Genomic DNA, 18,853 nt, shown 5'->3' with positions numbered 1-18,853 from the left:
ACACTGCTGTGTTGCTTTAGGGCATAGCACAATAGGCCAGTTTTTAGCTACTTGAGAACTTAGAAGCCTTAGGAGATACCAGCTTGAGACCTATGGCAGGTGTAAATTGTCTTTTTTCCTGCACATTTAGAAAATACAGTCAAATTCTGTTCCACAGCATAAACTAATTGGACAAACTTTTGTCAGTGACGTGCTGCTTAAGGCCAAAATGGAGACAATCTTTATCTCTTTTATGTGATGACTTTTACGCACAGTGAAAATTATAACATCCAGATGTCCATGTCCACCAGGGCTTAGTAAAGTTGCACAGTGGTATGGTTTTTCTTGGTCATTGACAACCTGCTGCTGCATTTATACTTGAACACACACAAAATGAAGAATAAGAATTAATTTATGAAACTATTTAGCTCTGGTAATTTCTTTTAAAGCACTGAAGATTAGCATTTTACCACAAAAGGTTGAAAAAATTACATAAAGAAGGAAGTCAATAACTTGTCTATGAAATTATAACCTTGCGTGGTATTAATAAGAAGTGAAGAGATGGAGGTGAAAAATATATGTATATATTGCCTCTTTTATACAGTACAATCCTAAATTGCCTCTTGATCCTATAACAATTCTTTTTCCAGGTGATAGGGATACAAAAGGATGTTTGTCTTGGTATATCCCAGATACCCAGTTAGCATGTTATATGTTATGCTGTGTGTTAGCAAATCCAGTTAACATGGCCAGATAGGCAGAAAAACACTGCTTTCATTTCTGTGTTTTTGTTTCTTCATTGTGTTCATGTTTATGAACACTTCAGCTCTTTCAATCACGATCTCCACTTAACTGATATTTTTGAAGTTTGGAGTGGGTAGAGGTACCACATATAAGACCTTTGTGGAAAAACTGTTCTGTGCAATATCATTCTGTCAAGGCAATGGAAGCAGTCTCTGAAGTTAAATCTGATCTGACCTCTCCACCTATTAAAATTCCATTTACTCATGTTTCATCACATCAGCATCCCAATAGATACTACAGAAATAAGTATGGCAAGACTCCAGACAACATCATGGGGCAGAGGCGGTGCTAAGCAGTAGTATAAAAAAATGGATTTTTTCATAAGCCCAGTTAGACAGCTTTTCTTTTGAATAGGCCTTTCTTTTAAAGTCTCTTACTCAAGTATTCGCAGAGTCCAATCTTGTTTAATTATAGAGAACCAAGTTTGAAATGAGATAAAATGGTTCCTAAATATTTCTGTTTCTTTTTTTTTTCATTGAGCCTATATCATTAATATCATGTACACCTCCATTTCTTGTGGAACCATTTGCATGGCAGCAATTTTATTGAAAAACCAGGCTAAGACACATGAATTCAAAGAAAGACTTCTTATGGGCCATAGGATAGGATAAGATATGGGCCAGTTTTACATCGGTTCAGTAGAACTACAGAGGGGAAGCATCATGGACCATCAAGTAAGGAGAGCATCCACTCCTATCACTGCTGCGAATGCTTAAAAAAAAAACGTGTACCCTTCGTTGCTCATCCTTTATTACCAGAACAAAGCTTTGTGAGTCCCATGAGAGAGCATTGAACAGGTAAACTAATATATGTTACTAACAGCACAGAAGCCTGGATTTAGGCATTACTATTTCATGAACACGGAAGTTTGCTACGATTGAGATGGCACATGTTACAGACTAAGATAGCAAGGCCATGAAGACTACAAGGCAGATTAAGCTCTCTCCGTCTTGAATCTCCTTCGCAGAACAGCTATTAAAAGTTTTAAAGGCAAGGCTTTGTACAAGGTGAAATACAAGTGCCCCAGGATGAAGACATTTCATCCCAGGGCTGTTTTTTATTCAACTAGTGCTCACAGGTATGCTTGCTGCATCCCTCAGGTTTCCTCAAGAGGCAAAGAAACTGCTCTGTGTCTGTGTTGGTCTCCTTGGAGAAGATACAGAGGGCTTTCGACACTGGTAATGAAAATTTGCCTTCTCTCAGGCACCTGCCTTGCTAAAAAGGTACCACTTGTCCAGATGATTCTCAGTCATCCTCCTCTGTTCTCTAACACACCTCCATTATTTTGTATTCTTAAAAATACGTATTGTTTAAAATACTACAATAAAGCAAAACAATTACCCTTTTCAAGAATATATCATCTGAAGTCCTTTCTAAATGATGTATGTTTATTCTGGCTGAAGGGCTTATTATTTCTGCTTGGTTCAAAAACATAGATTCAGTCCAGACTTTAAAAACCTTAAAAAAAATTTTTTTTAAAGAGGCGCATAATTTTAAATACATGGAAAAGTTATAGCATTTCTGACTATGTTAAATTGTGAAATTGCTTTATTGTTTTGCAATTATAACTTTGAAAATAGAAATATGTAATTTTTTTTTTTTTAAATGAAATAATGTTTTCAAAATAACCAGGGGAAAAAACCCTAGGTCTGTAACTTCATTAAATAATTTGCTTCTTCCAAATTTTATAAGCTCAGCAACTGGAAGTCTCATTTGCTTTTTATTTTTTTTTTTTTTTAATCTCAGAAATACTGTTATGAACAATATTACCTGTTTTTCAATACATAAATGAGTTAGGGCATAGCTGAAGTAGTTAAAAAAAACAGCTATCCAGTTCTACTCCTGAATCAAATTGCCCCAAATGTAAGAGAGATTTTTAAAGTCTTTATATTGACTTTACATTGTCTCAATAAAAATACTAGAGCATGAACCGTATTTTTAAAATTTTGAACATCATGAAGAGTACAAAGTTGATCTTCTGTATGTTCCAAAATTCTATTTTGAAAGTAGATTAATTCTAAAAGAACTAAGCTTCCTTTCCATCCTTTTTAGTATTTACTTAATTATCTTTGAAAAAAGTTAATTTTAAAATCTTATAATGCATGAATTAGGTTACTAAAGCTTACCATACTGGCACAAGAGTATGAAGTTGCTTTTTCTGCATTGAATCCTTTTTTTAAATGTCTCCTCCTCCTTTACTTTTATTTTCTTTGATTTTTTTTTCAAAATCTCCTTTTGTGTTCTGTTTTCTCTTTCTTTCCCAAAATCTAGTTTCAACAGTTTCACTATAAAGACAAAGACAATAAAGGAATAATTATGCTTATGAGTTGGAATAAGAACCACAACTGAATTACCTACACCATTGCCTTAAATCTGTATCTGTTAACTCTTTTGTGTTTGAATTAATTAGTAATATTTATTTCATTTTGATTACATTAAGCAAAAACAAACAGCAGCTATAATTATTTACAAATTAAATCCACATGCTTTAGTCTTGATTACCCCATGGTTTTGTATCAGTAACAAGCCCATCAGTGTATCCTTCTGAATACATATACACAAGTGATGGATTAATTTAAAAAAATAAAAGATGCAGGCTTTGTTTTTCTTTGGAGTGCGTGGCCAGGGGATGAATGAATGCATATGCAAGCTACCTTAAGCTGAGAAAAAATATGATCTATAGATTTTTGTCGTGGTTTAACCTGGCAGGCAGCCAAATACCACGCAGCCGCTCACTCACTCCCCTCCACCCCCAACGGGACAGGGAGAGAATCGGAAGGGTAAGGGTGAGAAAAACTCGTGGGTTGAGATAAAGACAGTTTAATAGAACAGAAAAAGGGAAAATAATAATGATAATGATAAAATATACAAAATGAGTGATGCACAATGCAATTGCTCACCACCCGCGCTGACCGATAACCAAGTAGCGATCGGTACTTCCTGGATCACGCCTACCGTTCATATACTGAGCATGACGTCACATGGTATGGAATACCCCATTAGCCAGCTGGGCTGGCTGTCCTGATTATGTTCCCTCCCATCTTGTGTACCTAGCTCAGTCAGTAGGCACGGGAGCTGTCCTTGGACTAGGAGGGCACTTAGCAACAACTGAAAACATCAGTGTGTTATCAACATTCTCCTCGTACTAAATCCAAAACACAGCACTAGGAAGAAATTTAACCCTATCCCAGCTGAAACCAGGACAATTTTCCATGTTAAAAATTACAGAAGGGAACATTATTTCCATGAGAACCCAATTGCAGTTATTCCCGGTGTTCGATACAGTGTAAAGACTGTATAGATTCCCACCAATTAACAGAGATCTTGTTTTCTTACACAGGTATTTTGAAAATGTTTTTTTCTTTTTTACTTATGTTCCATGTCATTTTTTCTCTGCAAATTGACTGTTCTTCCCTGTATGACAAGCAGACAGGACAAAAAGTATAACTCATCCAAAATGATGTGATGGATCATATCGCCCTAAATGTTCCTTAATGGCATTCCAGCATCATAAAAAGATAATTTTCTGTCATTCAGGTATGGTGGAGGGACAACTGTGTTTGGAACTGATGCTTAGCAATTTTTTTTTTGATGCATCTGAACATGTTTTCCAGTTTGACCTTGGCTGACTCAAAACCCAAGACAAACCTTGGAGTTGTATTTGGAATATGACAGATACTGCAATTTTGAATTGTTTCAATTTGTCCTTTTTTTTTAAAATAAAGTTTATTTTAAATTAAACTATATGACACAGTTCAGATTCAATATAATGTTTAAAAGCAATTCTTATGAAGGTTTAGCAGCTTTTGGAAATTGTTTCCTCTTGCACACAAAGTAAGTACACTTTGTTATTTTCACATGTAAGGATCCTGTGTATAAAAATGGAATTATTTGTAATTTTCATCAGTTTAGCTATTTGCTCCTCTATGACCCAGACTTAAAAAACTTGCATTATCAAGCTTGCATAAAGACATTTGGAAACCTGTCTTCTCTCAGCATCCTATCTTCTTCATAGGATCTTGAAATCTTATCTTCTACTTCCAATTTTATCTGTAACACTTATTTAGTTTTAATAAAGAGCTTTTCCTGTTGTGATAACTATGTAATATTTTCCTTTTTTCCCCTCAAGTTCTAATTCTTTGTTGCCTATTCTCTCAGAAATCACTGAATACTCTTAAATCAAAGCCGAGAGTCTTTGGGGAACTGATTTCATCATCTCTTCTTCTGAATACGCTTTTTGGAAGAGATTTTTTTTCTAGGACAGGTGGCCTGAGTTTACCTCTGTTGAAGAGCTGCCTTCACTGGAGTATTTGAGATATACCAGGATGGTGCAGAGAGTCTGGGCACCCCTGATTTTTCCTGATCCCTCTGCATTCTTTTACTGAAATGGGACAGTAGAGAAGTTACTCATCTGCAAAGACAACAAAACATTTGTTTTGTCCTTGTTTTGTTGATATTTGTAATCAATGTTGTCGCCCTTCTGGCACTAAACTTTTCCATCATACCCACATCATATTAGGGGGAAAAAAAAAATCACAAAGAGAAACCCTGACTGAACTGGACTACGAAGGCAAGTTTATTCTGTAATCCAGCACTTGAAAACTCCCCTTCAATTTGTCAGCATCAACACATCAAGCATATATTGTCAGCATAAGTATCAAGCATACTATGATATGCTTATATTTCTAATACTTTAGTACAGGTCCTTTTTACTTTCTCAGTGGGCTATGCAGGACCCTTTGCTGCCAGTAAATAACAGGTCAAATGCTCTTCATTTTCCTTCTCCAACAGGATCACAGCAACAAGAAGATGCCTGTGGGTACAAATCTTCAAACTCAGTACCGCGCGTGTTGCAAACCTGATAGTCCACACAGCCAGAAGCGATTACTCAAATAATAAAGAAAACAGAGGTGTAATCACCATTCATTGGTTTAGAAAAGTCATGCCAGCCACATTTCAGACATCGTATGATATTAATGCTAATCAGCATATATTAGCAGCCAGACATGTTCACAACTGTTCTAACAGCTGAGTGCCTCTAAGCTAAATTGATTTCATCCCTTAGACACCCATTTACACCTCTCCTATCCATTTAGGTAATAGAATACAGTTGTTCAGGGGTGTTTATGAAATGACGTTCATTTGATTGATAAATGACCTTGACTGAATGCGAATATATGCTTGCTGGAATTTAAAGGATCACCTTCCTTTCCAATAACCTTGTCAGAGTTACAGGTCTCCAAATCCTTAGAGACTTCATAGGTGCACAATCAGTAAATATTGATATAATTCTTTTTTCTGTAAGAAGTGTGTTTGGGAAGATTAACTTTTAAACAAAGTATTACATATGCATACTAATATTCTAACTGTAAAAAGTGCTGAAGAAACCTGAGAATGATGGTCTGGTTTTAAAAATAAATCAGTGTTTAATTATTTGGTTTTTTGTAGCTTAATCTATTTTGAAAAACTCACTGGCTTTAGTGGACCATTCTTATTAAGATCAAATGGAATACTGAAGCTTCATATATTGTTAATTTTATATGTCATATAACCTAGCTATGATTAATTAAGAATATTGGAAACCTCTGATACAATGCCACAAAAAACCCTCAGTTTAGTATAGGAAGGTTTTCTAGAGCTGCATTATGAGAGTTTTTCAATAATAGATTAAACAGACTAAATAATTAAAATGTTATTTGATTGAAATCAGACCATTCTCCTTGTATTTCAGCATTACGTCCTGTAACAGGCAAGACTGTCTTTTCAGCTCCAAATACGGAGGCAATCCTTTCCTTTCTGTATGTTATTTCAAGGAAAATATGAGACAGAATTTAAAAGCAAATGACAAATACTGACTTCAATATTTATTTAAGAGTTCAAATAAAAACCTAGGGTTGCGATTTTCAGGGATGCTTGAATGTACTTACAATTAGATTATTTGGGGGAAATTACTGAAATCCACCTTTCTTTGTTCCAGAGAAGATACTTGGAATGTGAAGATGTAGCCACTGCTGAGCATCTCATCCACCCCCAATACAATCCCCAGGTGGATGCACTTGAAGGCTGGACCCCTGCTCATTCTCCTTGTGCAGCAGCTGCTGCTTCTGGCAGGGTAGAAAGACACCTGAGCAGCATCATCTCTGTCATAGCAGCCCCAACTGCAGCATTTTCAGAAGTTTCTGTGGCAGGGCAGGCGGGCACTCAGGTGCCCTTGATATGAGGCTGCATACAAGCAGCTGTGGGCCAGGTCTGGTTCACCAATCACTAGTTGGACTGTGTCAATTAGTTGCTCTGTTGCAATTAACCATTTTACAGCCCTTTCGCAGCCCTTCCTGCTAAAGCTGTTTAACCTTTTTTTTTTTTTTTTTTTTTTAATATTATAAAAATAAATGCTAACTGAAATAGAAATTGTCCAGTTGCAAGAGCTCCCAAGTGCAGGTGTTTCATGTATAACTTGAAAGCCTCAGCAGACGAGACAGTGGGAAACCCACACCAGCATATTCCACAAAACTGGCTTGGCTGATCTTGGCTGCAGGCTACAAAGACATCAAACACATTAATTGCCTGATTCTGAACAGGCACTTGAATGGATGTCTTCCCCTTTACAAAACAGCATGCCCAACTGAGAAACATTTGTTTCTCCTTTAAAATTGCAAAGACTAATTTAGAAATGTTTTTGCCCCAAATTTGCCAGTAACTGTTACAAGCTATTTCCATTGTATAGAACAGCTGCTTATACTCAATCTCATTTAAGTGAGACACAAATGGAAGCAAAGGCATTCCAGGGTCGGTTCATAGTTATTTGCATAGCTTAATTTTAGGTTTTTTAGGAGCATATTTTCTCTGTTCCAGTACTGCAACTCTTTCCATATTATTCCTTTTTCTCTCTGCTGCTAGAATTGAAAAGATCAATCAAGTATGATCCTCATGATGTGGGGATCACACAACTGTGCCCCTTTTCAGGGTATTCTTTACACTAATCAAGGATCTCATATAGTTCACAGTTCAGCAATCACAGTATGTAGTAGGCTTTTCATCTCTTCCTAGTGAACAATGCTCTGTAACCTACATTTCAATAGTAAGCTGAATCAGTAAAACTGAGCAGCTGCCTTTGGGGCCATGGTAGCAGGATGTCTTGAGCTTGGGCTCCACTGGGGTGCTCGTCACTGGCTGCAGCACAGTGCCACAAGTTTTCCTGCTTTGGGGTTTGCGTACACCAGGTGTGGGGAGAAATGCCAGAGCAAAAGCAGGAGATGCCAATGCTGTTGTTAGGGGTTGGGAGTAAGAAGCCAAATGCACCTTATGTTCATGGTATGAAACTTGACAGCCTGAGGTAAAGTTGAAGACTTATATGAGGACCAGGATTTAACCCTAAGAATAGCCAAGAGAATGAGCTTTTGATGTAGGCACAGCTGATGTACATAAAATAATGAACATGGGATAAATGTTATTGTCCAGTTCTTCCAGCATTCAGGAAAATAGGGGTTAATACAAACAAGAAAAATACCAGGCTACTTTTGAATAAAATACATGGAGTTGTTAAAAGGTCATCAGCACTCTTTTTCTTAATTAGAAAACTGGCAATACTCCAGGCCTTTGTCTAGCTGCTTGGGTCAAAAGTGTAGAAATTATTTGAACATAATGTAAAATAAACATCACAGTAGATATTACACTGATTGTAATAATATTTTTACATGTAATGCATCATTATCTCTCATATTAATTTTGAACTGGCATGGTATGAAAAAAAAACATACGGCATTGTCATTGAGTTTAAACCTGGCCTTCTATTAGGTTCACAGAATTTTCATTAAATCTTTAACAATTGATTATTACATTGTGATATTTATGCTTTCACCTTTATTGATACAGGAATGGACTTCTTTAAAGCACTAGCAGGAAAGAGAGGTGGAAAACTAAACTATAACTTGATGTATAGGAATAGAATAAATGTAAAATACTTTGTTCATGTGTATTATTTGTAGATACTATTCTCTCTGATCATAAAGCCTTCAGGCTGATTTTCAATTGCCAGAAGGATATTCCCATTTAATTTTGGGGGTTAGAAAGTTAAAAAGCGTGAAAGGTAAATGTCTAATTTGTGATTATCAGATGTGTTAAGTTACTGAATGATAATTGAGTAACCAGTGGATCACCATGATTGCCAATACAGGATGTGAACATTCAGGATACCTTGCTTACCCCTGCTGTGAACAATTCAGATTTGTTGCCCAGTTAAAAGAATTGACATCTGTATCCAGTCCAACAACAGATGGCATCATTTTTATATTTTTGCCAGCACTGATTTTATATCATATCACAGCAGATCTATGAGCAAAGCTTTTAAATTGAAGGTATTGTGAGAGAAGACTGCTTGTGTCTTGAAAAATTAATCATTTTATTATCCTGAATGATGCTTGAGATGAGGAAGAAAAAAAATTCAATAGATCCTATAAACTCAATTTCACCATCAGAACCCCTGGTATGGTTGAAATTCCATAGGCTGCACATATTTCGCTGTCATGTCTCCTTCCTGAAAATAAAGGTCTACAGTCAGCAGTGATATGATTCTACTTTTGACTTAGCTGCTCCTCATTTCTTAACTCTATCCCAGCCAAACCAGTACACTGACTCAGCCCTACTTCTGCATCACAGAATCCCCCTCCATCCCCACCTTTAGTATTGCCAGCACAACCGCTTGTGGGGACATCCTGTGGATAAAACCAGGGAACTAATCTGACCAAAAACTTGGCAAAATGGAAGTTTCAGAATTCAGATTAGTGTCTGTACATGCTGCCCTCCTTTCCCAGATAGCTGTGTTTACGCAACAGATGGCTTCACACAGGGTGGAAACAAAGAAATAAGCAGCATGAAACGCACAGCTTACAGTAAGACACAGATTTTTAATCTACTGCTGATTAATAAACCAAGATTTTAACTTGCACTTAGTCTTCTGTACTCCTGACAACTTCCTGGAATATCTTGGGGGAAAAAATGAAGAAATTGCCCTGAGTTCATTTGCACCTGAATTTATTCTTAACCCAGCTTCACCTGCACCAAATTTTCAAAGAAAAAGTAATAAAAGGAACACTCATCTCAGTTTCGTGGGGTTTTGCTCTCTAATTTTTGTTTCCTGAATAATATGTTTTTGCATTTTCTCTGTGAATATAAAAGTCACACCAGAGGCCTGCTCAGACAGACTGAAGGTCCACTAGCTCAATAGTTTACCTGCAATAGTAGCCAAAACCAGATAGCTAGTGAAGGGTATAAGTATATAGTAATATATTTAAAAGTTAACACTCATTGAAAAACAGCTTTATTTTGCCAAACTCATTAAAATCCATTGGTGCTTCATCCAAAGTGCTTCATCCCCAGTATCAGAGAGAAAAAGAAGAAATATATTTGCCAAGAAATCAATTGTTCTAGACCTGTACTGTAATATATTGCTCCATGGAGGTAGTAAGAACCTTCCTTCCAACTGCAGGCTGACTCATCTGTGACTGGGATAAAAAAGAAGCAGGAAGAGTGAGTTGGTACTTGGTAGAAACCTTGCATGGCTTGGAGGGAGGCTTGTTTGCCTGTACTGACTGAGACTGAAGAGCTGGACCTGGCAAAGGCCAAAGACAAGAGGGTATGGTTGCTAATTTGATCAAACAGCACAACCAAAATTAAGACACACAGCTCAGGTGGCAGTGAAAAAGTATGCTCCTCACTTGCCCAGAAAGGAGAATAAGCAATGCAGAGTGAGTGATTAATCCTTACCTAGTAAAGAGAGAACTAGGGGAGTTGCTGCTAGGCAGGACATGAATAGGCTGATGTGGCGTTTGGCAAGATTTATGTAAGATAAATTTACTACACATTGTAACTTGAAGCAGGTTTTTTGTCTTGTGTGTCTTATAAGCTGTCTTAGAAAGGGATAAATACTAGACTTTAGAAAAACTCTTATGCAGTAATGGAACATGGAAGAAGAGGAGTAATTTTAAAGTACTTGTAATGGCCCCAAAGGGAAGAAGTGACTAAGAAGTCATACTATAATTAAAATGCCCTGCTCTCCTTGTTCCTAGTAAAATAACAATAGTGTCAGTTCTTTGTATTACCTTAGTGTCAGCACTGGAAATGTTTGTCAGCAAAAGCCATGTAAATACAAAAGACTGAGTATGTGTTCCCATGCCAACCATACTGGAGGATTGTGCTCTGGAGACAACTGGATCATCTCACTGGTAGAATAATGGCATTTGGAAATTAGCATGGCCCAAACTAATTAGTATTTACAATTATTGCACATCTCAAAGCCTTCCCAAGTCTATAGAGGATCAAATTACTAAGCAGATAGAAAGGACTGGCTAGAAGTGGAAACCACTATGCAGAGCAGTGATGGTAGTAATGAACACAAGAACCATTGCGTTCAAGACTGATTTTCTTTTTAGACAGTTTCCATGGTCTGTGAGGACTCACTGGATACATGAGGTGACAGATAATCACAAAAACTCTCCGGTATGACGGATTTCTAATTTTTTTCTTAAATTTCTAGTGAGTTGTCGGTGTAACCTTTCCGGGGATGGGGATATATTGTGCATGGGAAGACTATCTTAAAGAATTATGTAGGAAATGGTCAACCTCTAATTCGTGGAGAAGAAAAAATTCTCTGAGAAGTCTCTCAATTTCTAGGCATATCACTCCAACAGGAATTAAAAGAACCCCCAAAATGTATCCAGGCCTTTCCCTCCACTTCATTCTTCAAATGAAAACTGCACAGTAAATGTAAGCAAAGTAATCTCCAGTCAAGTCGGTTTCAGGGATCCAGGATCCTTCACCTTTAGCTCTCTCTCTTCTGAGGCAAAATGAAGAGGCAGCCAGAAAGTACTCCTTAATCCCTTCTAGCTCAGCTTTCTCAGCCCTTTTTAGGAATTGCCTGATCCCTCTATTTTGGGTCCAATGACTGAATAAACTTAGCATAAAGAGGGAAATCCGTGCTGCTCATTGTGCCTGTGTTCTCAGTTTTGTGGCCTGGTGTTAGATAGGTTCTATTCATAAGCCTCATACGAAAACAGTTCAGCATCTTTATCAGTTCTTCATCAGTTCAAAGGGAGCCTCTATAGGTACATTTAGGAGCCTCTTTGGGTACCTGCTCTATCTTTTCTTTAATGTGTTGAAGGGAGTGAATGCTTTTGCTTAAAATAGGCAATTAAAGACTCTCTTGATAGATTGGTCTGTATGTCAAAAACTACAAACCTGATATTTTAGTGATAAGCATATTTTCCTAGAATAAAAATTATTAAAAAATAATTCTTCCTGTTATATCTAAACAAGTACTTAGTCAGGCTGGCTATATTTTGGACAAAAGAGCAGCTCAGTCACTAAACTTATTCATCCCGCAGTTGAAATGGTCAACCAGTGTATCAGTTGTGTTTAATTTCATCATTAAATAGTTTTGTTGATTGTGGGAAATGCGCTATAAAGCTGTTTATTTCACATATGATAAATTAAGCACCCCTCAGATAGAAAACAGATTAAGAATTCTGAAACACATGATCAAACAGCTGTGGCCATCTATGATTTTACCAGCTTGCAGTTGCTTGTCACCAAATCTTTGGTGTAAGTCACTTATATGTGGCAAAGTCAACGTATTTCACAGTCAGCTGTTCACAAGTCAGGACCATAATACAGCCCACCTTTGTCAGCCAAATTTTCCATTAAAGATTTGGTTTATAGAGAAACTGAAGCTCAAAAACTTACTTCTGTTTTCTGACTCTGCTATTGGACACAATCTTCAGCACAAGATCAGTTAGACAGCTGGTGAAATAATACCTTAAGGCATTGCAATAAGGTTTGCCAGATCTCCTCTGTCAAAGGTCTTGCAGAAAATAAAACATCTGTGCATGGACATCTTTAACAGTTAATAACTTCACATTTCAGGAATAATGTTTTCCTCCCCTTAGGCCTTATGCTGAAGTAATCCTTGAAGAAGTTAGAGACTTCAAGTTTCCTAGGCCATTGGCAAATTGCTTTTAGATTTCTTCAAAGTAATCCATGGAAACTTTCATGAAATTAGAAAGAACATTTCTCAGTTATGACCAGCTTGATCACCTCAGCAGTTTTTGATACCACTGACCAAAAAGTGATACTGAGATCTTGCCAGTTCTTAAATTCAAACCGCTCCTGTCTTTTTTTGCTGTTCACAACAAGAAATACAGCCACACCTTGATTCAAATGCTTTTAGAAAGAGAGGGAACATGCATCTGCTTGCAAACACTTTTGCAAAGATGTAAGATTCTGGACAGATTTGCTGGCTGTTCTGTCCTTAAGTTTGTGGATAGATTTCCTATTCTTTCATTTGAATATGGTATGTTAATTGGCCTAACTTTAAGCCATTCCTGGTTTTTAGTAACTGACAAGATAGCGTAGGTGATAACATAGCCTTCCAAGCAGGTACAAAGGACACAGCGATCCTTTTGTAACCAGCTCCTCTCACTAAGCAAATCTTGGCAAAGGTGGAATCCAAGTAATTTAGCAGATGTGAAAAAAACATGTATGTTTGCAAAGGACACATATTTTAAATGGCTTTTTTAAAATCCAACCATTTTCTTTTGCAATTGTTACATGTTGATGACAGACCTATGCAGCTAACAAGAAAAACATTTGGTAGAAGCTAACATTGCACTGTAGGTCTAAGACAAACTTAACAATTTCATCTAGTTAATGATAGCCAAGACTTCACCTAGAGGTTACAAGTGCTTAAATTGCATAATTTTTTAAAAAATTACATTCACCTTTTCTTTTGCTAATTCTATTAGGTAGCTCTTTGACAGTAAAGTAAAATTTTTGACAGAACCAGAGTGAAATCCCAGTGTCTCCAGCCTGCTTTCGTACTGCTTTAATAATTAATAAGAAAGGCTTTTGTCCTTAGAATTTAATTGAATAAAGAGACGTTTTAAATTTTCAAGTATCATAGCTCTTGCGAATTGTTAAACCAGTATAAAAGCAGCCTGGAGACTAATTTACAGGCTCCGGGCGAGCAAGATGCCCGGGTTGGTAACTTTTTAGAAAGATGGACAGCATAAACTATGGACTCCAAATGCCATTTATGTTTAAGATCCTTCATTTTAAATACATACAATAGCCAGTTCCCGCTGGACAGTGCTTCTTAGCTTTATTAACTTTCAGGTTAGCAGACCATATAAGAAAGACTAATTCAAATTACTCTTAAAGTTGAATTACAAAGCAATTAATACAATTGCAATTCAATAATACACTTTCAATTAATTCTTTTGATAAACTTATTATCAGGGATCTAAGTGAATAAGAGATGGACACAAAACCTACTCTACATATATCCTACTCTTCCCTCATTAGGAGTGTTCTCTCTGAAAGCCTACTGGAAACTCCCTTGTCTTTGAGAGCATTGGGTGTCTCTCCTGCCTGAGGGAGATCCAGAAGCATACCTCCCTCAGAAGCATATATATCTTCACCATCAAACTATGCCACAAACTTGCGGCAATTTTAGCAGCTTTTGCTGCCTCTTTTTGCTGTGCTTAAAGTTTGTATCTCTTTAAGCTATGACTGTCTTTGATGTATAAATAACTGGATCAAGCACCACCCCTGCAAGGTTTGGGTCATGGATCCAGACAGAGCTCTGGCAGTTGGTAGGCAGTGAGCTGGTCAGCACTGAAAAAGCTGAGCTACATCAGGAGAACACCCAGAAGTCAATGTTAGGTACCCAGTGCATGCTGGTGTCAGCAACTAAGACCTTTATTGACCTTAAATTTCCCTTGTGTTAGACTGCAGCTCGCCTGGAATTTAGAAGGCTACAGTTTTGGGCTTAAGTGTCTTAGCATGGCAGCCACAAATCCATTTGTGAAGTCTCAAGTATATGTTGTGGGACTGAGTTCTGTTTTCATGCAAGAGTAATCAGTTATAATAAACAATCATTCAGTTCCAAACTCATATTTCATCACAAATAAACATATCACATTACAAAATAATGTCTGATATAGAATAGTCTTCCCTCATCTTCGATTAAGTTCAAGACTTTATTCTTTAGGATTTTTAAAGTTTTCAAACATATTTTAGTACTGGTATAAAAGTCCCATGGCATATGCCATTCAAACTGGTAACTCAGTTTTTTTTTTTCCGCCCTACACATTATATATTGTTGTGCAACCAGCTGCTCACCCAGCACTTTAGTGATATTTAGGGATATATGGCATTTATATAATGTATAAAAGACACTGGTATGTGCTTTACCTATTAGAAAATAATCCATATGCATTTAAGATAACTTGCTTCCAGATTATAAATGACTTGAAGCAGGTGATGTCAATTTTGGCATATAGTACCACATCCTATTTCTTTCTGAACAATCAACATTTTCCGAATAGATTATGACAACTCATCTCTTATATGAATCATTCCAACATGTTTCATTAATAGATGGGCGATTATAGATTTAGGTATATACTCTACATAGATTCTTCTCAGAATAGGAGTTGGTGCCTATTTCTATCATTAGATAACTAGTCATAGAACCAACAGAATATTTAGGATCCTACTACCTAGTTAAGGAAATTGATAGAAAATTGAGGCCTTAAACAGGTATTAGGAGCTTAAATATTCTTTTGGATCTGGGATATGCATAGCTTTGGCAATCTGGCTTTAGTGTGAGTTCATTTTTTGAGAAGAAACTCAGGCTCTCACACTGTGAAATGTTGAAAATTCCATTTACAGTAAATAAACACTGATAAATTCACAGGCAATAACTTCCAGCATCTTTTCTTTCCAACAAAGCTTATCAGAAGAATGAGAAACTTGAGTATGAATGTCTTCAAGATTCAATAATGTGCTAAATAATACTGGTCTTTTCAAGAGTATCTTGTTTGCTTCAATAACAGAGCCAAAGGAAGTGAGAGGCAGCCAGATGGCGAGAACACCGCATCTTAAAGGAAAAAAAAAAAAAAAAACAATGTGAGAAGATTATATAATAGAACAAGTATTCCGTCTTCATTCAGAAGATCTTTTTTTTCCGAAGGATGGAAAACTGCCAGACTGGCCATCTTGCATTAGAAATGTCACCGTTTGCAGTAAATGTGAAATGTAGCCAATTTCACCAGTCAATATTAACCCATCAGTCACTCCAGACTCATGCTCTGTGAACTTAAAGAGGAATACATTGACCTGTAACCCCTTTTTTCCTGTACTGAACTGTCCTAGTATTCCCCCTCTGACTTCCTACAAGAGTGCTCCTTTCTTGAGCTTTATAACCATATCACAGCAATCTCCCCTTACATCTAGCTGAACACTTTCATATTATCTAGTTTAACCAGCCACATCCACCTAGCATAAGCCCAGCTACCAGTCACAGGGAAATGTTCAGGAACTGAAGGATGGGGCTGCTGAATTAATTTTTTCTAAATTGCCTGCCTGTTATGTTCATTTTCAGAACTGCAAAGTACTTTAAAACATCCAGTACTGTGCACTAGTCTCTGCTCCAAGAAATAGACAAGAAAAACGTGTCCTGTCAGCGTAAGGAAAGACTATAGCAGTACTATATGTACATGATATACTATAATGGATTATAAAATAATATAAGCTATAAAAAGTAATCAGAAAATACAATGTAAGTTATTCCTTATCACACCACAGAATGGCTGAGTTTGGCAGGGACCTCTGGAGGTCACCTGATCCAACCCCCCCTGCTCAAGCAGGACAACCTAGAGCCAGATGTCCAGGACCTTGTCCAGATGGCTTTTGAATATGTCCAAGGAGGGAGACTCCACAAGGTCTCTGGGCACCCTGTGCCAGTACTCAGTCACCCTCACAGTTTGTGCCCATTGCCTCTGGTCCTGTTACTGGGCACCACTGAAAAGAGCCTGGCTCCCTCTTCTTTGCACCCTCCCTTCAGGTATTTATATACATTGGTAAGATCCCCCTGAGCCTTCTCTTCCCCAGGCTGAACAGTCCCAGCTCTCTCAGCCTTTCCTCCTAGGAGAGATGCTCCAGTCCATCATCTTTATGATCCTTTGTGGGACTCTCTCCAGTGTGTCCATGTCTATCTTGTACTGGGGAGCCCAGCACTGGACACAGTACTTCAGATGTGGCCTCACCACTGCTGAGTAGAGAGGAAGGATCATGTCCCTCAACCTGCTGGCAACACTCCTCCTAATGAAGTCCCATAATGCAGGGTACCATTAGCCTTCTTTGCCACAAGGGCACATTGCCAGTGCATGTTCAACACTTGGTGTCCACCAGGATCCCCAGGTCCTATTCTGAAAAGCTGCTTTCCATCCAGGTAGCCCCCAGCATGAACTGGTGCCTGGGTTTGTTCCTCCCCAGGTGCAGGGCTTTGCACTTCTCCTTGTTGAACTGCATGAGGTTCCTGTTGGCCCATTTCTCCAGCCTGTCCAGGTCTCTCTGGATGGCAGCGCAACCCTGTGGTGTATCAGCCACTCCTCACAGTTCAGTGTTATCAGCAAACTTGCTGAGGGTACACTCTGCGCTATCATCCAGCTCATTAATGAAGGTGTTCAACAGGACTGGACCTAGTTATTTATCCCTGGGCTACGTTACTAGTCAGGCCTCCAACTAGACTTTGTGCCACTTACCACCACCCTCTGGGCCTGGCCATTCAGCGAGTTTTCAATCCACCTCACTGTCTGCTAATCCAGCCTGTCCTTCAACAGCTTCTTTGTGAGGCTCTTACAGGAGGCAGTGTCAAAAGTCTTACTGAAGACAAGGTAGACAATGCCCACTGCTCTCCCATCATCTACCAAGCCAGTCATTTCATTATAGAAGGTAATCAGGTTGGTGAAGCATGACTTGCCCTTAGTGAATCCATGCTGACTACTCCTGATGACTTTCTTGTCCTTCATGTGCCTGGAAAAGGTTTCCAGGATTAGCTGCTCCATCACCTTTCCAGGGATCGAGGTGAGGCTCAGCAGCCTGCAGTTTCCTGGGTCATCCTTCTTGTCATTCTTGAAGATAGAAGTGATGTTTGCTTTCCTCAAGTCCTCAGGCACTTCCCCCAGTCACCATGATGGATGAAAGATCATTGAGAGTGGCCTTGCAGTGACATCAGCTAGCTCCCTCAGCACTCATGGCTGCGTCCCGTCAGGGCCCATGGACTTATGTAAGTCCATTTTGCTTAAGTATTCCCTGACCTGAGCCTCTTCCACCAAGGAAGAGGATCTTGCACATCTTCCTTGCTCCAGACTTTCTTCCTGGTCTCTGGGACCTGGAATTCATGAAGGCCAGTCTTGCTAGTAAAGACTGAGGCAAAAAAGGCATTCAGTACCTCAGCCTTTTCCATGTCCTATGTCACCAGGCCTCCTGTCTCATTCAGCAGCAGGCCCTAGCCTTCCTTTTGTCATCTGTATACCTACAGAAGCCCTTTCTGTTGCCTTTGACATCCCTGGCCAGATTCAATTCCATTTCGGCTTTGGTTTTCCTAACCTCATTCCTGCATGCTCGGACAATATTTCTCTATTCCTCCTACATTATCTGTCTCTGCTTCCACCCTCTGTATGCTTCCTTTCTGTGTTTGAGTTTTGCCAGGAATTCCTTGTTCATCCATGCAGGCCTCCTGGCATTTTTGCCTGACTTCCTACTTGTTGGGATGGACTTCTCTTGAGCTTGGAGGAAGTGATCATTGAATATTAACCAGCTTTCTTGGGCCACTTTTCCCTCCAGGGTCCTATCCTGTGGGACTCTGCCAAGCAAAGAGGTCAAAGTCTGCTCTCCTGAAGTCCAGTGATGTGATCTTGTTTTTTGCCTTCATCCCTCCTCTCAGGGTCCTGAACTCTGCTATCTCATGGTCACTGCAGCCAGTGCTGCCTTTGGCCTTCACAGCCCCATCATCACTGGCAAGTATGAGGTCCAGCAGAGCACATCTCCTCACTGGCTCCTCTATCACTTGGGTCAGGACGTTGTCACTGATGCACTCCAGGAACCTTCTGGATTGTTTATGCCCTGCTGTGTTGCCCCTCCAGTAGATATCAGGGTGGTTGAAGTTCCCTGTGAGGACAAAGTCCTGCCAATGTGAGGCTGCTCCTATCTGTAGAGGGCCTCATCCACTTGT

At 38.6% G+C, this 18,853-nt stretch overlaps 1 long non-coding RNA gene across 1 annotated transcript in view; it reads right to left on the bottom strand.

Moving 5' to 3' along the window:
• Nucleotides 1–1,120: 1,120 nt before the first annotated feature.
• The window catches only part of LOC142075627 (uncharacterized), a 47,981-nt gene continuing 30,248 nt past the window's right edge, over nt 1,121–18,853 (bottom strand). Inside the window, exons 2-3 of the long non-coding RNA XR_012670948.1 lie at nt 15,506–15,715; nt 1,121–3,068 (exon numbers count right to left, since the gene is read on the bottom strand). This is a non-coding gene — a long non-coding RNA (uncharacterized LOC142075627). The remainder of the gene's footprint in view (nt 3,069–15,505; nt 15,716–18,853) is intronic.

This window comes from Calonectris borealis, chromosome Z, assembly GCF_964195595.1.
Source record: "Calonectris borealis chromosome Z, bCalBor7.hap1.2, whole genome shotgun sequence".
NCBI lineage: Eukaryota > Metazoa > Chordata > Aves > Procellariiformes > Procellariidae > Calonectris > Calonectris borealis.
The sequence above is the reverse complement of the archived record's forward strand: the minus strand, read 5'-3'. Positions and strand labels throughout refer to the sequence as shown.